Here is a 22,203-nt window from a genome sequence, read left to right on the forward strand (position 1 = left end):
GGTCAAAAAACAAGACGAACCAGAATACACTCTAGAGTTTCGCTTATAGAAGACAGCACCCAGGGCTGGCACGAGGGCTCAGTTAAAACACTGGCTGTTTTTCCAGGGGACCCAGGTTTGATTCCCAAAACCCATATTTTGGGTCATAACCATCTATCACTCTGGTTCACTAGATCTGATGCCTACCCTTAGCCTCTGTGGGCACCAGGCACTCTCGTAGTTCACAGACAGGAAAAGCATTCTTACCTGTAAAATAAAAATAAATAAATCTTTTTTAAAAGACCATATCTGTAATGGGTCATTAATGGTAGCCAGTGTACCAAACTGAGACAAGATATTAGTAAAGGGTCAAAGGCATCAGCTGGGACTCTGAATGCGGTGGACTCTGCCCATCTTTTCTCTAAACATGAAGCTGTGCTTTTAAAATGACATCTGTTAATTTTTAGAGGCCTGGAGAGCTGCTGGTGTGGGTCAGAGTTCAAAGGCTAGAACCCGATAGCCATGGTAGTGACCAGAGCAGCCAACACTGGATCCACTCTAGGGCAAAGCTTATGTGTGCATGCCCCCCCCCCCCCCGCATCTTTTTTTTCTTATGAGCTCAGAAGTCCAGCTTAGTGCCTGGTGCATGCACATTCAGGATGAGTCTGCCCAACCCATCTCACTGGCCCACACATCAGTCTTCTAGAAACACCCGTGTAAACACACCCAGAAGCATGCCTTACCAATTATCAAGGCATCTCTTCATCCAGTCAGTAATACACTGCTACTGGACACTTCTGTAAACTTATAGAGGTCCCCAAATGTTTTCATGGCCTTTTCTTCCTCGGTAAAATGTCAACTGTATCACTTACCTCTAAGGAGAGTAAGGACAAACCACCAAAAATATCAGCTGATTATTCCACCAAATTAGAGTGTTCTAGAAAATGGCCGATACTCAGTCATACAGCCCAATGGTCATTAATTACTAACACAGATCCGGAAATGGAGATGTTAATGGTGTTGTCAGGAAATCTGAACATAGTGCTCTAAGTTAGAGGGAACACGCAAGCCTGAGCCAGAGGTTAGTGACCATGCGTACTCTGTATGTCATGATGCTGTGACTGCTACTCAAGTAGGCGTAGGTCTCATCTGATCTAGAAAAAAGTCAAGCTGAGACGGGGGGGGGGGGGGGGGGGGGGGGGGTTGTAAACTTCACAATCCAGAGTCTTTGTCCATTGTCTCTCTAATTTACACACCTTTCTGCTACTAGTCTATTTAGCTTTCAAGACCCTTTGATAACCAATTTAGCTTTCAAGACCCTTTCAACATAGCACCCACTGACCTCTCATCCCCTTCCAGTTACCCTCTCCGCTCTATGCCTCATGTGTATGAACTCTTTCTAGCAATAGAAAGGCCATTTTCTTCACTTGTCATTTTTCTCTTTTTATTTAGGCTGCGAACATTTGAAAGATGATTCTGTCTCATTCATTGTCTCCCTGGGACTTGTCACAACACATTCAAAATTTATTTATTAAATAAAAAACAAAACCAAGCAGTCATATAGACAAATAAAGATGTCAGGTTGACTTACAAGATCATAAAATTCTTCAGCTAACTCAGAAGTTCCTCCCCATCCCACCTTGTGAAACAAAACAAAACAAAAAATGCTCCTAAATTCTCTCATGCTTCTTCTTCCTTAAGACTGCTGCTAATCCTCTACCCTCCAACATTCAGAACAGTGTTAAGGAACAGCTGGGATTAGGAAGAGCTGCATTTGGTTTAGAGTCCAGCCTGGATGAGGAGACAGAGGCAGCATGAGCTGGAAACCCTCCTACCCATGCTTGGCCCTGAGATGTGGCATAACAGGCTCTGGGGTGAGCAAAGCCAGGGGATGGAGAAGCTAGGCCTCAGGATACTTTATAGGAAGTGACCAAAGCAGAAGCAAAGACCTTTTTAATAGTGAGGAAGGAAAGGAAGGGGCACAAACTCACCACTTATTTGCCAAGGAAACTGAGCCTGCAGTCGGGGTCATAGGGCAGGCAGCAGAGCTGGGACTCCAACCAAGGTCTGTCTCATGCATACAAACCCACTTACTCCGACTTCCTATTTCCCCTGTGTGCAGTGAGTCCCCCCAGACTTCAGTTTCCCAGTGTTGTTAGACTGTGAATGCCAAACTGTTAGCAATAACGCCCAAGTGATGGGTAAATCAGGAGACAGAGCTGGACCAACTTCACTCAGAGAAGTCTGCATCATCGCCCAAGGGTCCTTTGGCTATAAAACAGAGACAGTTATATTTGATTCCTGCTTCAGAGCACTGCAATGAGAACTGACTAGCTTGTGTTGATTTTTTCCTTTGCAGGTGAAAAGCTCTTTGTAGGAGTTGTCATTGTTATTCCACGTTTCTTTTTGAATGATAAAAAAGTATATTGTAGGGTTACAGAGATGTGCCTATGTGATGGCACACAACCACCTTGCCAGTTCTAGGGGGATATTATGCTCTCTTCTGGCATCCATGGGCACTGCACACATGTGATAACATACATGCAGGCAGGCAGACACTGAAATACATAAAAGTAAATCTTTTTTAAAGTATGCTAATGTTGTAGATTTGGTTTATCGCTTATAGTATGTTAATTGGGTTCCAATTTGAACATATACATGTAGGACACCGTGGTCCCTCTCTCCAGTTGGATCTAAACTGGTAAATAAATTTGCTGGTGGCCAGTGGATGGGCAGAGAGACAGAGGCAGGAATTTTAGATTTCCCAGGCAAGGGAGTGTTGTAAGAAAGGAGAGAAGGTTAGCACTCCCCTTGACAAGGATGGAAGAGGCCCTTGGGCCTAACAACACACATATGGTTAAGGCATTGCCACCTGCTTTGCCAGGCAAGGGAACTCAGAGAAGAAAGATTTAGAAGTGCCATGTCAGGGAAGTAGGACGATCAGGCAGAAGAGCTGCAGAAGACAGAGCTGATTGGGTCTGGGGTAGCAGAGAGGAAATACAGATTTTAGTAAGTAATAATTCAGGAGTATCAGAGGAGAGGCATTAGCAACGTGGAAGTTTGGGTGTGGCCCAGCTGTTGAGCTGCTTAGGGGATATTAAAAATAAGGCTGTGTGTTTGAGGGTGTGTGCGTGGTCTTTCATTCGAGAATCCACAACACTGGGGCGGTAGCGAGAAGCAGGTTCACCCGCTGGGGAATTAGAGAGGATTAACCACACCAACATTACATACATAGCAAAGAAACAGAGCACAGCCTCCTGTCACCTGTATCAAGCTTTGTGTGCCCTTCACTGACACAGCTGCTGTCACCGTGGTCTGTCCTTGGCAGCATCACTACAAGTGCGAATGATACTCTGGACCAGGGCACTGTAACTACAATGACGTCATCGGGTGGCCAGAGCTTCTCAGCTCCATTATAATCTAACATAGCCATTTCCTGGCAGGTCTTGATCCAAACATCAGTTTGTGTTTTCCCTTTGGCCTGAATTGAATGTGACAAGTACTCAATAAATAGGAGTGAAGTTGATTCATTTTTAGGTCATTTATTCATTCATATTTTTTGTGTCTAACTTACCTACCCAGATCAGGCATCAAGAATATCATCATTTCGGTAATTTACCCTTTTCTAATAAGGAGCATTAAAGCATGTTACTCATTTCTTGAGCAAGAACAGATAACCTTATGCCAAGTCATGTCGTTAGCCTAATACTGCGCTCTGCCTCTAAGAGCACACGCTAGCTTGGACACCTCGAGAAAGTGAGTCTCCCCTTCTCATGACCCACTTAACAAAGCTATGCATCTCACTGCAGGCCCTCAACTGACTGACCCCCTCAGACAGTCAGTTAAGGCTCTGTTCCATCTGCTTTGATGGCCCTTGTGGCATTTATGTAACTCCAATGTTCCCTAGCAACTGAGAAAGAGTCCACCACAGCCACATTTCTTGACCCTATTCTAGAGATCTGGAACTTTAACTGTGGGCAAAGCATTCTCTTTTTCCTTATTTTCTGTTAGTTTTAAACTGGTAAGATCTCAGTGGCATCTCTTAAGTTTTTCTGGCTGGAAGTGGATCGAAGAGTCTAATTGTTGGCTGCAGTGAGGGAAGAGAGGAAAGAGGCATGTGAAAACAGAATCTGTGGATGTCCTGAGGGCTGACCCTCTACCTGGAATTCTGTGGCTGCCTCAGCATTGGAACATGTATTTATAACCTCCTGCCATTTGACCCTCTCTCCTTCCCGTCTTCCTCTGCTTCTAAACTAGAGAACACCAACCCAAGGAGCTTGCGTTGCCGGGGTGGGGTACCAATGTGTTTCCTGCACATTTTAAACTCTGCTTCAGAAAAGTGTTCTGTGTCAAATGTCTGCTGTTGGAAATGCCAGTGCTTACTTACCTTTGTGACTCATCATGAAAGAGATTTGCTTCTATAAACTGGAAGAGTAAAATTTGGTGGTGTATTCCTCGATTAGAAATTCAAGGTCACACTCATCTAGTTGGAGAGTTTAAGGCTAGCTTGTTCTCAAAACAAGAGGAAGAGAAGCAGAAGCTGCAGGCTATGATAAAGAAGAAAAGTAGCAATTTCAAGGTAATATTAAAAATACCACCTTTCCTTAAATAAATGCATTTCAAACACTGCAATTCAAGCAATAGAAACAAATGAAGGATTTTCTTTGTTCTGAAGGCTTGGAGACCAGCCTTCTAGCTTGGAGGAGCCAGGAAGCCGAGGGTCTTTGTCATCGGCATCCAAGTGTCAAACTATACATTTGTTCTACTGAGCCCCTTCTGTCTCTTGTCCCCTAGGCATAAGGAGGCACTGCCCAGATTGCTCCCATTTGTCCCCTTCTACAATCAGTGTAAGTCAGGGAGGGAGAGGAAAGGGTGCAGGCGTGATGTCCTTAGTTCTGAAGGTGGCCACCTGGTCACACAACACACAGACAGGGCAAAAAAGAAGAGGTAAAAAGGAAAGGACATGGCTGCTTCTAGGTATGGTGGGGGAGGGGTTATTATAGACACCTGGGAGAGCTTAGCCAGGGGCAGGCATATCTGGGAAACAGGGCAGGGATGGGGAGTGAGGAACCAGGTACAGCAGCCGGGAGGAGGGGCGGGGCACAGAGACAGGAGGTAACCAAAATGTCTGGATTATGTAGGAAAGAGCTTCTGGGGAAAGGGTAGCCAAGGCACTGGGATGGAGAATTCAGGGTAGAGAGCCGGGGTTTGCCAGCCATTCCCTGTAACAGGCAGGGATGCTGGGAAAGCCTGAAGGTCAGATCTGCTTTCATAGCTTAAATTGGCACCCCAGCTGCTTGGCCCAGGTTTGGCACTTAACAAAGAGGTCTGGGGTTGGAGTATGATGTGTGAATTGTATTGTGGTCCTAGAGGACCAGAGAAAAAGGATTCATCTTTTCATTCAAGCTATTTCATGTAAACCACAAGTTGAGCACACCTATGGCAAAAATCTAAACTGCAAAAATGGGGCAGGAGATAGCACAGTGGAAAAGGACACTTGTCTGATGACCAGAGTTTGATCCCTGGGGCCCACATAGACTTCAACAAGCTGTCCTCTGACTTCCACATGTGTACTCTAACATACAAGTGACCTTCCCCAAAATAAATACATGTAATTTAAAAAGACTTAATATCCTTTCACCCCGGCAATGGGCAGAAAGACCTTGTTGGTGGTGGTGTTCTTATATCTGTCAGGGGCAGAGCAGATAGCAGTCCTCTGCTCATCCTAATTTGATGCCTGCCTTGACAGCCAAAACTGTCTTATACCTAGGACTCTGGGAGCGGGAGAGCTGTCCCTGCCTAGGACAGGTGCTCTCCAGCTGCAGCACTCTAGAAAGTGAGCCCTGCACCTTGCCTGGGTAGCACAGTAGAACTAGCGCTGATCAAGGGGGAGTATATAAGCCAACCCTGAGAACAGAAGAGGGAGAGCTAGTCCTCCCACTCATCTACTGTGAGGTGGTGTGGGTGCAAGGGTGAGGCTCTCCCCACCTTGTGCCCTTCACACTACCTTCTGTAGTGGGAAGAACTGGCCCTGGGGTTCTGGGAACTGGTGAGTTGGCTCTGTCTCTTGCTGGCTGGAGCACTCAGGAGAGCAGGTCCTGCACTTCTCCTGGTCAGCACACCCATCGTCAGTCAGACAGGGGGAGTTTATTGAGCATTCACCCAGGACTGATTGATCAGGGCCATAAGCTAGACTAGGGAGCTGACTTCAATCCTGAACCAGGATCCTACAGAGCCTTTAAACTTGAAACCTACAAGTATCTGTGCCAAGTTATTTCACCAATCAGGATTAGGGATAGAGAACTTCCTTAGGAACACATCTTTGTGGTACACTTCTCCCATTCTCATTGGTTGGGGTATTCCACTGTGGCTGGTGGCTTGCCTTGTCTAACATTTATGTCCCAACTTGCCAACCAGGATTTCAGTTACCCATGTACATGTTTCTTTCTGCCAAGTAGGATGTCAATTCCCAGGGAGGTCTTGGGAATTTAAACTTTATTTGACCCCTACTCAAAATGGAAGTCTTATTCCAAATGGCTTCTAGTATTGGTGCAGGTGTCTCTCTTATGTTGGGGTCCATTCCAGGGGCAGTTTATAAAGGCAAAAACCATAAAAGCTCATGCATAAGTTCAAAAAGTACTGCTGGGCAGGTGGTTTGGGTCTTATTGTAGCTAAATATACAAAGCAATTCTAACTGAACTCTACTGTGATTGGTTTCTAAGAACATCAAAGCAAAGAACATAACAAAAATACAACCAACTTGCTTGAGAAAGTTTCCTAGTAGCAGTAATAGCATGAAATGGCTGGCTAGACAGGCAGCAGTTTCCCAGGACTTAACACTGAGCTACCACCCAGGCCCAGGTCCAAGGCTCTGAATTGGCCCCCCTAAAACCTATATCATCTGTGAAGGGTTGGGGCATGTGAAAGTCCCAGTTCTGCTGTTCCAAATCTTCAGGATCTCCATGACAGAGGGCACCAACAGGATAACTGGGAGGAGTCAAGGTGAGGACCCCGTATTGACGGTGTCACAGAAGCCAGAGACCTGAACCAGACCAATGACTCATGGCAATGAACATTTGCAAGTGAAGATATGGACAGAGGGGTACACTGTGGGACACACTGTGACACACTACAGCATCCACAATGAAATGTTTTCTATGTTTTGGGGGTGTGTGTGTGTGCATGTGTGTATGTATGTGTGTGTGTTTATTTGGGGGGGGAGGTTGCAAGGACAAAAGGCAGATATGAGGGGACAGGGAGATAAATGAGACCTAGGTGCATGGTGTGAAACTCACAAAAAAAAAATCAATAAAACATTTAAAAAAAAAGACCCTAATGCTCCACTGGTTGGTGGCACACATCTTTAATCCCAGCACTTGGGAGGCAGAGGCAGGCGGATTTCTGAGTTCGAGGCCAGCCTGGTCTACAAAGTGAGTTCCAGGACAGCCAGGGCTATGCAGAGAAACCCTGTCTCGAAAAACCAAAACCAAAAAAAAAAAAAATCTCTGCTTCATACTCAAAATTGTTGGCCATATTATGTAAATTAGCTTTGAGTTGTGTATATTAGGTACATGGGAAATGCTAATGGATTGCATGTTTAGTCTTGGGTTCCTTCATCCACCATCTGCAGAAAGGTGAAACTGCGGATACTTCGAGCGCGTCAAAGCAGGATACTCATCCTCCACATGTAGAGTTTGTATTTGTACACAGAAAAACACTACGCTTGAGAAGCTTGGCTGTCCTCAGGTTTCCACACCTGTGTGTGTGTCACCTGAGCATGTAGCCAAGGTGAAATCAGGGCTCAGAAAACTGATGAGGTTGTGGCTGACTAGAGCCTGCCCTGGAGGAGCAGGACCACGCTCAAAGAGAACTTCTAAGCCTGGCTGCCCTCAGGTTTCAACAAAATAAAGAGCTGTCTTAAGTATGAGCACTGGCTAAAATTAAACCTTGCTAAGACCTCTGTACTCTTCCCTACACATGGATCTAGGGGAACTCTAGGGACATTTGGGGGACATTTTCCCCTGAATAAAACCAACCAAGTAGACTTAGATATTAAATTGAGGATGAACTCATCCAAGCTCTGACTGACACTGAACTGATTCTATCTTGAACCCCAGCACTCTTTCAATGTGCCTATTCCAGAACTCTGAATTTATTCAAATAGCTGGGGCTGTTTACAAACCTATGACACTCCTCAAATCTCTATCCGTCCTTCCCAGTGGGAGCCTCTATTTGGAGGTCAGTGTCTCTTATTCATTCCATTGTCCCTATAAGTCTTCTGGGAAATAATTTTCTAAAAGCTTGAGCCTACATCTTTTCTCCCCAGAGGATGCTAGAATCAACTCCATGAGAAGGCTCTGATACCATAGATCTAGTCCCCACCCATCTCTCATGTGACCCCATTAGTGTCATACTTCCTGACTGCCAAGGATTGTCTGAGTGTTCCAGGGCACATTCCAGCACTGATGTTGGTCATATATACTTAGTGCTTCCAGTTAAAGTCCAGGTGGGCTTTGAGCTGGCAGCTTTACAGATTTGTAGATCTCCAATACCTTATCTGAAAAGTCCTCAGGGACAATTACCCAAATGACTCGAGTGACCATCACTAACTTCACCCTGGTTCTTTCAGAAACACCTCAAGAGATGACATAGCAAACTCATCCTCACCACTTTACACCCACTGTGCCTCTCCCTACCCCTTTCTGTCCCTAAGTCAACTAAACCCATGGTCTACAGCCAGCATCTGCCTGCCACTCAACATTGTGAGGACACCAGTCTGAACCTTTGGTCCTGATCTCACAGCCTAAATCAGACCATGCCTGCCGGAGCTCTCCCTGACACAGAGAGTTAAGTAGCATTCTATGCTGTGGCTTAGGATCACACAATTTATGATGCTTTACTTGTCTATGCCCTGGCTGTATACACTGTGGAGAACTAAATCTTGTGATGTGAAACTTCCCACCACAGTTATAAAAAAATCTTCCCTTTGTTCCAGGGATTGACCTGAGTCTCCTCATGGACTGGCCTAAGACTGCTTGGTGGGATTTGGCCCAGATGTAAAGACTGCTCTCTGAAGATGTCCTCAGGCTTCCTCTGAATTCCTCTCTTGGTGGTTTTCTCTATCACCCTATTTATTTTCCTTATCCTCACTATTAATGAAGCCTCTCTTTTCCTTTCCCCTTTAAGCCTCATGTGTAGAATTCTCCATACATAGTGCTCTGTCTAATGCTCTCCCTCCTGCCTCAAGGCCTCACCACGGCCTCAAGACCCTCACGATAATGAACCTCACTGAGGGGAAGTGCAGACTCAATGAGAAATGTCCCTCATAGTCTCGGGCATCTCAACACTTGTTCTCCAGCTGGTGGTGCTGTTTGGGGAAATTTAACTGACATTGCTTCACTGGAAAAAATGCATCACCGGGGTAGGGTGGGGGGGTTGGGGGGGAGTGGGGGGTGGGGAGGTGTTGTGGGGGGGGAGGGGGGGGGGTGGGGGGGGGGTGGCAGGATTTTCCCTGTTCAATTAATTTAAATATTAGTGTGGCAGGAGGCCTGTGATTGGACAGGGAATAGGGAGGCGGAGCTAAGAGTTGCAGAGACAGGGAGCTACACAGGAGGAGAGGAGAAGGAAACAAGACGGAGGACGAACCAGGTGATTACGATTCAGCGTGGCTTTATATAGCCACAGGTAGATATAATATCATATAGAGATTAAATACTTGGGGTAACTTGTCTAATCTAGGTGGGCAGCTTGTACCATTATCAATTGGCCCTGAACTTATTGTGTGGGCATCTTGTGAATTGAGAATTTATTGATCTATAAATCTGACTGATTAATTACAAGCTTCTAGAATTTTGTTTTACCAGGTTACTGGAAGATGGGACTGTCGACCATAGGGGGTTTATGACTGAGAAGGTACGGGCAGCGCTGAGACAAGTGAACCGGAGCTGAGAGATCTGAGACTGGTTGCTACGGGGGCTAGCTTAGAGATAGAGGTGGTAAGACTCCTGCTGGGGCAGAGAGTAGTTGTGTGTAGCATGGAAACTTGTCAATGTTTTTTAATATTTCCCGCAACAGGTTGGGGGTGGGGGGCTTTAAGATTTAAGCTTTGAGATACTTTAGTTCACTTTTTTCCCTTTCATGCTTGTGGTTGGAGATGTAAGTTCTCTCTTAGCTTTCTGTTCCAGCCGTGTGCCTGCTGCTTGCTACCACACATACCACCAGGAAGGCATGTATTCCTCTATAACATGCTTTGGTCATGATGGGTTTTGTTTTGTATTTTGAGACAGGGACTCACTATGTAGCTCTGGCTGTCCTGGAACTCATTATGTAGGCCTTGAACTCACAGAGATTCAGCTGCCTCCTGCCTCCCAAGTGCTGGGATTAAGGTGAGCACCACAACCTGACTTTACTTTTTTTTTTTTTTTCCTTGACATACACTGCTTCCCTTTCCATCACCCATTCTACCCAAGTTTAACAAAAATTTTGCTGTAGCATCAAAACCATCATTGATTTATATTCTTCTCTCCGACCTTCCTTCCATTTTGTCTGTCAGGAATTATCCTCTGGGCTATCTCTAACTCATGATCTTATGAAACATATACCCCAAAATGAGATCTTAAATTTCTGGAAGGTGTCTAGACTAGTAGATGCCCTCACAGTTGCATCTTTGTGTCTATGACTGGACACATAACTGGACACATGACTGGCTAAGCTCCTGGCAAGCAGGAAGAGAATGTTTATTGGACACACAGAGCCCTCCCCACTTATTCTCCAGTTCCTGGCCCAAATGCCACCATGCCACAATCCCCAGCTTCCTGGAGGGAAGAACATTTCCAATATAAACTGGCTCTACTCTGAACCCCTTTACAACCCTTAGTGTATGCAGATGACACACTGGTGATGCAGACAGACAGTGAAACACTGTCTCAAGCCAGAGTGGTGCCATCTGCATGCGGTTTTCCACCAGACTTTTTACCTGTTCTTCCCACGCAGTTTCAAACCATCTGTAGAGACTATGGAAGGAGCTATGGTTAGAACTGTTTACATCCTTCAGAAGCTTTCTGCAGGGACTTCTGATGGAGTCCTCCCACCCTCTCTAATAGAATCTAAAAGAGGCCACCCCTTCCCCTGTGAGTCCTGCCAGACTTGTTGGTGGGTGCTCAGGGTTTTAATCTGCCTTCTTATTCTTCCTCTTCATCTTCATGATGGAGGTATGTAATCTCCTCGGGAGCTAGTGGGGAGGGGCCAGGGATCTTAATCTCACTAATGGACCTTGTAAACTGGTGTCACAAATGGTCTTTGAAATCCACTGATGTGTGTGCTGCACTGTTGATTTATGCAGCCTCAGGGCATGGGCAGCTCTGACCAGTTAGCTGAATGGGTAGTACAGCAGGTTGATGAGCGATGCTGTGGAGAGATCAGTGTCACACATCACTTGACGGCAAAGAGTGCCTTCTGGGAGCCATTATGAAACAGGCTTCCCATCATCCCACTGCACACGCCCATGTTATGAGGTACTGTTAGGAGCCGCGTCCGCCATCGGAAGATGGCGCCGGTTTCCTGCTTCCTGGTTCTTCTTGCGAGCCTTGCTTGAATGTGCGCCTGCGCAAGGCGCGAAAATCAGTATGCTAATTTGGCGACATCATAAGAGCCAATGAGTGTGCGGCACATCTCCTAAAGCGCTATATAAGCCACTAGCTTTTGGGGCTTGGGGTCCCTCGCCTCACTACCATCTAAGAGAGCTGTAACACTAAAAGAGCTGTAATAAAAATGCTGCCAGAAGAATCCTGAAGCGTGGCGTTCTCCTTTTCGGCGAGGCGGCGCCCCGCAACTGGTGAACGAAACCCGGGAGACGAAGCCGAACGTCTCGGAGTTTTATCCAGTTTCGAGGGACCCTGTTGGCTCAACAGAGGATTCAGAACTGGCTGCGTGAGAGGTCTAGACGCTTTTCTGCAAGGTATGGTGGATCCTGTCTATTTTGCTATTGCTATCCCCGTTTGGGCCGTGGTAGTTCTTGTGCTCTGCTTCTGTCTTAACTACCATACACAAGGGAAGGAGTGTACTTGCCCTCCGTGTATTCAGGAGCTGTAAGTCACAGGTAGATAACTGTGCAAGTTCGTTCCCTCTAAGCAGTATGGGTAACCGCCAAATGAAGCCGCTTCTCGCAGCAATGCAGGCGTTGTTACGTGAGCGTGGTTTAAAGGTTCCCGAGAAAGTGTTGTGTAATTTTCTGCAAGATGTGGATAGAGTAGCTCCATGGTTTGTATCCACAGGGTCCTTGTCAAAGGGCTCCTGGGGCAAGCTCGGCGGAGATTTGATTAATGAAAAGGAGAAGGGAAAGTTAAGACCAGGCACATGGCCGCTGTACAAAATGGTTAGAGCCTGTATAGAGGATGCAAAATGCCAAGATAAGGTAAGAGAGGGGCAAAGAGCTTTAGCAGAACACCAGGATAGCCTATCAGAAGCAGAAAAGGAAGAGAGCGCTAAGAATGGAACGAAGAGAAAGGAAAAGAAAAAAGAAGAAATTAAAAAAGAAGTAGCTACAAAAGTGGAACAGAAAGGGCCTAAGAAAAAGTTGTACCCAGTGTTAACTGAGTTTCGAAATCTAAGAATTAACGACTCCGCCTCTGAGGAGACGTCCTGGGGGACGAAGAAGATACAGAGGATACCGACACCTCATCCTCTGATAGTGTGTTAGATCTTGAGGAACAGGCAGAGTTAGATAAAGAAGCAGCTCGTTATGAGTCTGAAAGATACGGGCTGGATTCGCCTTATGCACCGGGGTATGCCCCATCTGCCCCACCATTGGAGGAAGTAGTTAGAGTTAAAAAGAAAAAACCAAAAGAGAGACAGGAAAGACTGCTGTCCAATTCTCTTATTACAGCTAAGGAGAGAAAAAAGATAAGAGTAGCCTTTCCTGTATGGGAAGATGCTAACCAAACCAGGCAACATTCACAGCTAGATTTAAAACAATTAAAAGCGCTAGCCGAATCAGTACAGACTTATGGAATTAATGCCTCTTTTACTCAGGCATTAATAGAAAGACTTGTGGTCAGTGCCATGACACCAGATGACTGGTATAATACTGTTAAGGCTTGCCTGACTATGGGACAGTATCTAGATTGGAAATCTATTTTTCAAGAACTCTGTGCTTCACAGGCAAGACAAAATTTAGCTCAGGGGCATCCACAATGGAACTTTGATATGCTTACAGGACAGGGACAATGGGCTATCAATCAAACGGCCTACCCTGTAGAAGTATATGAGCAAATTAATAAGGCAGCTGTAAAAGCATGGAAAAGCCTACCTAACAAAGGACAGGTTTCAGGAAACTTGACAAAAATTATCCAAGGGAACACTGAGCCATTCTCAGACTATGTGGCTAGGATGATGGAGGCGGCAGGAAGGATTTTTGGAGATCCTGAGACGGCCATGCCTCTCATAGAACAACTAATTTTTGAACAGTGTACTAGAGAATGCAGAAATGCTATTACACCTTGGAAAGGAAAAGGACTAAATGCATGGATGAAGGCTTGTAGAGAAATAGGAGGACCTCTATCTAATGCTGGATTGGCAGCTGCTGTTTTAGCGGCTCAGAGGACCTCTAATGTTAAATGTTTCAGGTGTGGAAAGCTGGGACACATACAAAGACAATGTAGAGCACCTGGCACTACTAATAACAATCGTCCAAAGGTGCCTGGAATGTGTCCTAGGTGTAATAAAGGAAAACATTGGGCAAATGAGTGTAGATCAGTTAAAGACGACAGAGGACGTGTAATTTCCCCTCTGCCAAAAAACGGGCAACGGGGCCCACGCCCTCAGGGCCCACAAATGTATGGGGCGATAGAGAACCTACAGAACAACCCTCAACAACATCAAAGGATAAGACAATCAGGAGAGCCACGTCAGGCTCGGCAGGACTGGATCTCTGTGCTACCACCAGAGCAGTACTAACACCTACCATGGGGTGTCAGCCTATACCTTCTGATTTCTCAGGACCCTTACCTGAGAATACAGTAGGACTAGTGCTAGGAAGATCATCTACGACTCTGAAAGGATTAATTGTTCACCCCGGAGTCATAGATCAAGATTATGAGGGACAAATAAAAATCATGTGCTCATCACCAAGGGGAATTAGCTCTATAGCTCCTGGTGATAGAATTGCACAGCTATTAGTCCTCCCTAGTTTACATTCATTCTTTCCTAGTAAAGGTTTAACTAGGGGCATGAAGGGATTTGGCTCCTCTGGAGGACAGAATGTATTTATTTCATTAGATTTAGATAAACGCCCCACCTTAGAGTTGAAAATTCAAGGAAGGCTTTTCACAGGCCTCCTAGACACAGGAGCAGATACTACCATTATCTCTACCAATTGGTGGCCAAAAAACTGGCCTGTTAATAGCTCTTCACAAACCTTACAAGGTCTTGGATATGAGTCTGCTCCTGATGTTAGTGCAAGAACATTGCATTGGGAAGATTCTGAAGGCAGACGAGGGACAGTTGTTCCTTATGTCTTGCCACTTCCAGTTAATTTATGGGGAAGAGATATCCTTAAACAATTGGAATTTAGGCTCACTAATGATTATTCTACACAGAGTCAAAAAATGATGAAAGAAATGGGGTGTGTCCCTGGAAAAGGATTGGGGAAGGCCTTACAAGGCAGGACCAGCCCTGTTTCTATTACAGAAAAACAAGACAGGAAAGGGCTGGGTTTTTCCTAGGGGCCATTGAGGATGCATTGCCTATACCTTGGTTGTCAGAGGAACCTGTATGGGTTCCTCAATGGCCGTTAACCTCTGAAAAACTAGCAGCTGCAAAAGCTCTAGTTAAAGAGCAACTAAAACTAGGACATCTGGAGAGTTCTCAGTCACCATGGAATACACCTATATTTGTGATTAAGAAAAAATCAGGTAAATGGAGGTTATTACATGATCTTAGAGCTATTAATAATCAGATGCAATTATTAGGATCAATTCAAAAGGGTCTGCCACTGCTGACAGCCTTGCCTAGACATTGGGAGATTATAATATTAGATATTAAAGATTGTTTTTTCTCTATACCTTTACATCCTAAGGACAAAATTAGATTTGCTTTCACTCTCCCAAGTATTAATCATGAGGAACCAGACCACCGATATCAATGGAGGGTCCTGCCACAAGGCATGGCCAATAGTCCCACTATGTGTCAAATATATGTCTCTTCTGCTATTGAACCAGTTAGAAAACAGTTTCCTAAGGTTAGAATTTGTCATTTTATGGATGATATACTCTTGTGTACTAATAACAAAGAAGTTTTACACCAAGCGTTCTCTCTGTTAGTTTCTACCTTAAAACAGAAAGGACTATCTATAGCGCCTGAAAAGGTTCAAGAAGGAGAGATAGGAAATTTCTTGGGAGCGATAATTACTCCTGAGTATATTAAACCACAGAAGGTTACTATTAGAAGAGATAAATTAAAAACGTTAAATGATTTTCAAAAGTTACTAGGGGATATCAATTGGATTCGTCCCTATTTGAAATTAACTACAACTGAACTTCAACCCTTATTTAAAATACTTGAGGGAGATTCTAACATTACTTCATTGAGAACTTTGACCCCTGAATCTTCTAAAGTATTGGATAAAATAGAGATGGCCATACAACATGCTCAACTAGATAGACTTAACCCCGAATTATCTTTCCAGTTATGTATTCTTCCCTCTCCTCAACAACCAACTGCAGTACTGTGGCAAGAGGGACCCTTGCTATGGATTCACCCACATAGCTCTCCTGGAAAGACCTTAGGCTATTATCCTACCTTAGTTGCAGAATTGGCTTTAAAGGGACTTCAACTGTCCGTGATGCATTTTGGACAATATCCTAATACAATTGTATGTCCTTATACTATGTATCAAATTCAAGTTTTATGTGCATCTCAAGATGCTTGGGCAATTTTAAAATGCTCATTCCCTGGAAATATTGATAATCATTATCCTAAACATCCCTTGTTACAATTTACTCTTTCTAACTCATTTATATTTCCCAAAGTTACTAAGACACATCCTATTCATCAAGCATTGGATATTTATACCGATGGTTCTAAGACAGGCATTGGTTGTTATGTGGTTAATAATGTCCCTACTCGAATTCAGTTTGATTATACATCTCCCCAATTAGTAGAATGTGCTATTGTAGCGATAGTGTTGCAAAGATTTTCAGAGCCTATAAACATAATTTCAGATTCGCATTATGTTATAGGAGCTGTTAAACAATTAGAAGTGGCTGATTTTATCCACCCTAAAAGCATGGTTGCTGAGATATTTAAAGATATTCAACACCATATTCGCAATAGGTGTCACCCATTTTTTATTCAACACATGAGAGCACATTCATTGCTTCCTGGACCTATGTCTCAGGCTAATGCTATTGCTGATAAAGCCACTAAAAACCTATTTTGGGTAAGCTCGCCATTAGAAGGCGCAGTTGAATTCCATAAACTCTATCATGTACCAGCTAATACCCTAAGATTAAAGTTTCATTTAACTCGTGCAGAAGCACGAGATATTGTTCTGAAATGTACCTCCTGTGCAGAATTCAGAACCTCTCCATCTATAGGGGTCAATCCCAGAGGTCTGCAACCTCTTCATATCTGGCAAATGGATGTTACACATTGCAATGCCTTTGGAAAACAAAAATTTATTCATGTATCTGTGGATACATGCTCTGGCATCATTCATGCCACCCCCCTTGCGGGAGAAAAAGTGTCACATGTTATTACTCATTGTCTTGAAGCCTGGGCTGCTTGGGGCAAGCCCCTTCAGCTGAAGACTGATAATGCACCAGCTTATACATCTAAAACTTTTCAACAGTTTTGTCTGAGGCTTGGTGTCCGTCATATAACTGGCTTGCCATATAATCCTCAGGCACAAGGGATTGTGGAACGTGCCAATGGCACATTGAAAACTTATTTACAAAAACAAAAGGGAGGAATAGGCCCCAACATGGGACCTAAGACATCTATCTCCCTAGCCCTATTTACCTTAAATTTTTTAAATCTGGATTCTGATGGACAATCTGCTGCTGACAGACATGTGGCTCCAAGTCCTCAAAAAGAATATGTTAAATGGAAAGATATCTTAACTAACCAATGGAAGGGCCCGGATCCAGTTTTAGTGAGATCCCGGGGAGCTATCTGTGTTTTCCCACAGGATCAAGAAAATCCAATCTGGATACCAAGCAGACTGACCAGAACTGTGAAAGAGGACTCACCAACCCCTGAAGAAAATGCTAAAGATCCTGCTGATGATCTGCCTGCTTGAGAGAGCGATAAGTATACCATTGTGGGCTGTGGTAAGATCATGGCCAGTTCCCATCCCAGTACATTCCCACTCTAAAGTACTGCCAATGTTTACATCATCAAGCTGTCAGCTGGAGGCACCATGTGCCATACCTTTAAACAAAGAGATTGTCAAGTATAATGCATCAAAATTTAGATTAAATGATACTTTGTGTTTCACCATAACAAACAGGGCAGAGACCCCATGCGTTGTACTTCGCAATGCTACATTGGGACACTGGATTGATCCACTTGGAGATTCCCAAATAGGCACTGGTGTCCTGCTCGAGGTACTCAATAACATAGTGGCAGGACAATCTGAGGCCAGTGGAAATACATCTAATAAAAAACAGTCCCCTATGAATATCACTACATTATTGCTAAAAAGTAAGGTAACTATACTTGAACGATCATATTGGCAAACCAATAATGCCACTAATGTCAGAGTGTGGCCATGGTGCCCTCCAGATCAGTCATTTCCACCAGTGTTTACGCACTGCCAATCTAAAAGGATGCCTAAGGTAGAAGTATCTCGAGGCTTCACCTTATCGCCACCTCTAAAAAGGATGGCTATGACAGGAAATAAAACAGGGAAGGTAAACGAATGGCCATTTTATCAATGGGTGTTGACAAATTTAGCGGGGGCTGCTACCAGTTTATCAGCCTTTGCAACTCTAGGTGAGTCACAACATGACATTTGGAATGTATCAGCAACCAGAACTGATACTACACCAGTGATATTGAATGATATTAAATATAATAACTTGTTGGCAAATTATTCAGCCAAAAGGGCAGCAGTTTGTGTTTCGGCTCCCTTCTTTTTTATTTTAGCAGAATTTAAAAATAAAAGCAGCATATTAGATTGTGCGAATGTCACCTGCCATTTGACAGAATGCTGGAATGGGTCCGCATCTTTAGCACTGCTGGTGCGGGTTCCGACCTTTGTCCCTATACCGGTGGATGCCAATCCCGATAAATTTCCAATAATCTCCTTAATTAGAGAAAAGAGAGATTTTGGCATCACGGCGGCCATTGTGACGGCCGTTGCAATGTCGGCTGCTGCAGCGGTGACTGCGGGTATTGCCCTAGCCAATCAAGTTCAAGCAGCAGAAACAATAAATAATATAGTGAATGCCTCGGCAGATGCTATGGTAAAACAGCATAAAATGAATAGCCATTTGATTTCTGGGATACTGCTTGCTAATCAGCGAATAGATCTATTACAAAGCAAAATGGAAGAAATTGCTGATATTCTTCAAGTAAGCTGTGTAAGTCATACTAAACACATGTGTATCACACCCTTGAAATATAACAATGAGTCTTTTACAGAAAGTACTAAATTATCTAATTTTTTACAAGGAAATTGGTCACAACAGGCTGAGGAGCTACAAGAAGAACTCCTGCTCACGATTGCTGTTTTGAATGGGACCAGAATAAACCCGATTGATGTTGAAGACTTCACTTCCTGGCTCACGTCCGCCTTCTCCCTTTTTAAGGAGTGGGTGGGGGTAGGAATGTTTGGCTGTATGATCTTTGGGGGAGTGCTGATCACACTCTGGTTGCTCTGCAAATTTAAAAAACAACATCGTAGAGATAAAGTACTTATCACTCAAGCACTGCTTGCCTTAGAGCAGGGAACATCCCCTCAAGCTTGGTTGAATATGCTTAAACAATGAGACACTATCATTCAATGGGATACCCTGAGGGCTCGTGTTCCCATTGCACCAGGAATCCTGAGTGGTAGTCCTCCACACTTCCCAGGGCTCGGGTTCCCATTGCACGGGAGATAAGTGTGGAGGGTCTCACAACTGTTTAACTGCCTTGAACGCCTTACTGCTAGAACGGTGGGCTTGATCGGCGAAATAACAGTTGGAAAATTGTTGCAGCAATTTAATAAAAAAGGGGCAGATGTTAGGAGCCGCGTCCGCCATCGGAAGATGGCGCCGGTTTCCTGCTTCCTGGTTCTTCTTGCGAGCCTTGCTTGAATGTGCGCCTGCGCAAGGCGCGAAAATCAGTATGCTAATTTGGCGACATCATAAGAGCCAATGAGTGTGCGGCACATCTCCTAAAGCGCTATATAAGCCACTAGCTTTTGGGGCTTGGGGTCCCTCGCCACACTACCATCTAAGAGAGCTGTAACACTAAAAGAGCTGTAATAAAAATGCTGCCAGAAGAATCCTGAAGCGTGGCGTTCTCCTTTTCGGCGAGGCGGCGCCCCGCAAGGTACTTTCTTATCTGTCTCTGGATGGAACTAATGTCCCGGTGCTCATTGTTACTGCTGTCAAGGTGCTTGTAGATTTCAGCCAAGAAAATATCCAAGCTCTGAAGTCTTCAAAAAGTGAACTCTTGTCAGTCCAGACATGAAGCTCTGGTGCAAGCTACAGAACCGCCAGGAAAACTCTGTACCCTTGTTGTTTCTTTGACTTCAAAATGTCTTAAAAAAATGTGATCTTCAGTATATAAAACCCAACAGGTCACAGACTGTCTCCTGAGTGGTGATGCCAGGCAGCAGCGGGCCTGTATAGGTACCAATTTTCAGTTTCCCAGTTTTCCATCTGATATAGTACTGTGACTTCTACAAAAAGAAACGGTTTCTGTGCATCCAAAATCAGACCAAAGTAAGACTGCTGTGGTTGATGGGAGCTCCCAGGCTTGGGGCCATGTGGGAACTCAAACAGGTAAGTCATGATTTTATCTGTGTATTTATAGTCACTGTTAGTGACAAGAAACACTTTCCCTACTTCCTTCATCTGACTCAGAAGCAATGGCAACTTCCTATCTTTGACTATATACTTAAGATTTTCAACTGTCTTTCCCTGAAGGGAGCCTTTGTAACGGATCCAGTGGACTGTGTCTTTCATATCCTGGAACATGCTCTGGTGGGTTATGAAGAGGTCCCCATCTTTAAATCCTGTGTTACAACTGGTATATATGGGACAATTAGTAAATTAGGAAAAAAAAAACCTACTAGGCAGGCTAACAGGTAGGTCTCCGGAAAATTGAATAGTATGTTCAGAATGTAAACTGGTTCTGTGTCATCTCCTTGGATAAATTCATTTGGATATTGCTCTCTAGTTTCTGGTCGTCTTATGAAGTTAAATCCATGTGGACAAAACGAGAGGTTTTCATAGGCATTAACTTTCAAAAGATTTCCATAGAATGTGTCAAAGACAAGGCCTCTGGTAAACAATGTAGAATCATATGCAAAGCTGAGCAGCTTCTGAGGAGAGCCGATGGAAACTAATCTTTGCAGGAAGCTCAAAGCCAAGAGACTCGTATTCCAGAGACTTGTACACAGCAAGGGTATAGTCTATATCAAAATCCAAACACTGTCGTTTCTCCATGGTAAACGTCGGTTCCCAGACACCTGGCGATGGCTTTATCACATTACCAGGCACATCCACTGCATTCTGTAAGTGGTCATTCCAGGAGGGTGTCATTTCTTTGTATGATGAATTCAGCTCCACCACACATCAGCAGTCCTGGAGCACAACTGCATTTGTTTTCTTGAGAGGGATTCTCTACATAGCCCTGACTGTCCTGGAACTCACTATGTAGACCAGGCTGTCAAGGAACTCACAAAGATCTATTTGTCTGTCTCCCAAGTGCTGGAATTGAAGACAAGCACCACCATCCCTGGCCTTAATAACATTTTAAATATAAGAGCCTTCCACTAGAATCATGTTAATTCATCATCTTGTGGCTCAGGACTCACTCCAACTGAGAAAGATCAGAAGGACTCCTGTCATCTTGTGGCAAAAAGTGAAGGACTATCCAAGCATTATTAACTGCTATCAAGACTGCTCAATACTCCTAGAAATACCAATACTGAGTTATGTTTTCCTTACTGCTTTCTGTGAATGATTGAAATTGTCAAGTGCTTGCCGTTTGATAGGCCCTTCCCTTGTTCCTGGCAGTCCCGAGCAGGGACCTGTCCATCAGGTAGTGCCGTTACTGTCAACTGGCTGGAATGCCCTCATGGCAGCAGGCCTGTTTCGATTATTTTACAAGCACTCTGCGAACATCCCAGCAGCCTCAGAAGTCATGTTTCAGCCATGACTAACCACTCCAGACAGCCTGGCAGCCTTGGGAAAGTAGAACAGTTCATAAGTCAAGCTTCAGTGAACTTTAAATGACCCCACTCGTCCTACAACTGTTCTTACTCAAGCCAGAGGGGAACACCTCCCCCTAGGCCAGTAGAAAGCCTGTGATTGGTGTGAGCACAGTCTTTCATTTGCATGAATTACTGTGTTGTGATTGGTGCAGACACAGTCCCTTTTTTGCATAAAGGGCTGTGCTATGATTGATATAAATGTTTGTTACACCTGTTTCTGTCCATGTAACTAAACTGCTCACTTTAAGAACACATTTATATAATACTTTTCCTAAATTACTGAGAATTTCCTATGTGCAGACAAAGGATTTTAATCGTACTCACACTCCACGCATTCCCTAACCCCTCCCCGATCCAGCCCCCCTCCCAACTGTGTGCTGTCTCTCTTTCCAGTTAGTGCTGCTCATATACTCATGGATGTGGGGCCGTTCTCTGGAGCATAGCTGACCTACCAGGGGCCACACCCTTAAGGAAAACTGACTCTCCTTCCAGAAGTCACCAACTCTCAGGAGTGCCTCAGCTGGGGGTGAAGGCTTGTGAGCCCCTCCACCCACTGTGATGAATACTGGCCAGCTTGGTCTTGTGCGAGTCTTGTATAGGCACCCACACCAGCTGTGAGCCCATGAGTGCAGAGATCTTGTTCCATCCAGAAGACAGTGCTTTTGTCACCTCCTCCACAACCTCTGAATGGCTCTTACAATCTTCCTGCTCTCTTTCCTTGATGATCCATGAGCCTCGGGGAGTCAAGTGTGATACAGATGTCCCTCTTGTGGCTGTCAGTTCACTTTTTGAGTCAG

General features: G+C 44.5%; 2 pseudogenes; one reads left to right on the top strand and one right to left on the bottom strand.

Moving 5' to 3' along the window:
• Positions 1-2,755: 2,755 nt before the first annotated feature.
• LOC114609186 lies at positions 2,756-2,859 on the top strand (annotated as a pseudogene).
• Positions 2,860-11,159: 8,300 nt separating this feature from the next.
• Positions 11,160-20,732, bottom strand: LOC114609167 (annotated as a pseudogene).
• Positions 20,733-22,203: the final 1,471 nt, after the last annotated feature.

Source organism: Grammomys surdaster, unplaced genomic scaffold, assembly GCF_004785775.1.
Source record: "Grammomys surdaster isolate TR1022 unplaced genomic scaffold, NIH_TR_1.0 125947, whole genome shotgun sequence".
Lineage (NCBI taxonomy): Eukaryota > Metazoa > Chordata > Mammalia > Rodentia > Muridae > Grammomys > Grammomys surdaster.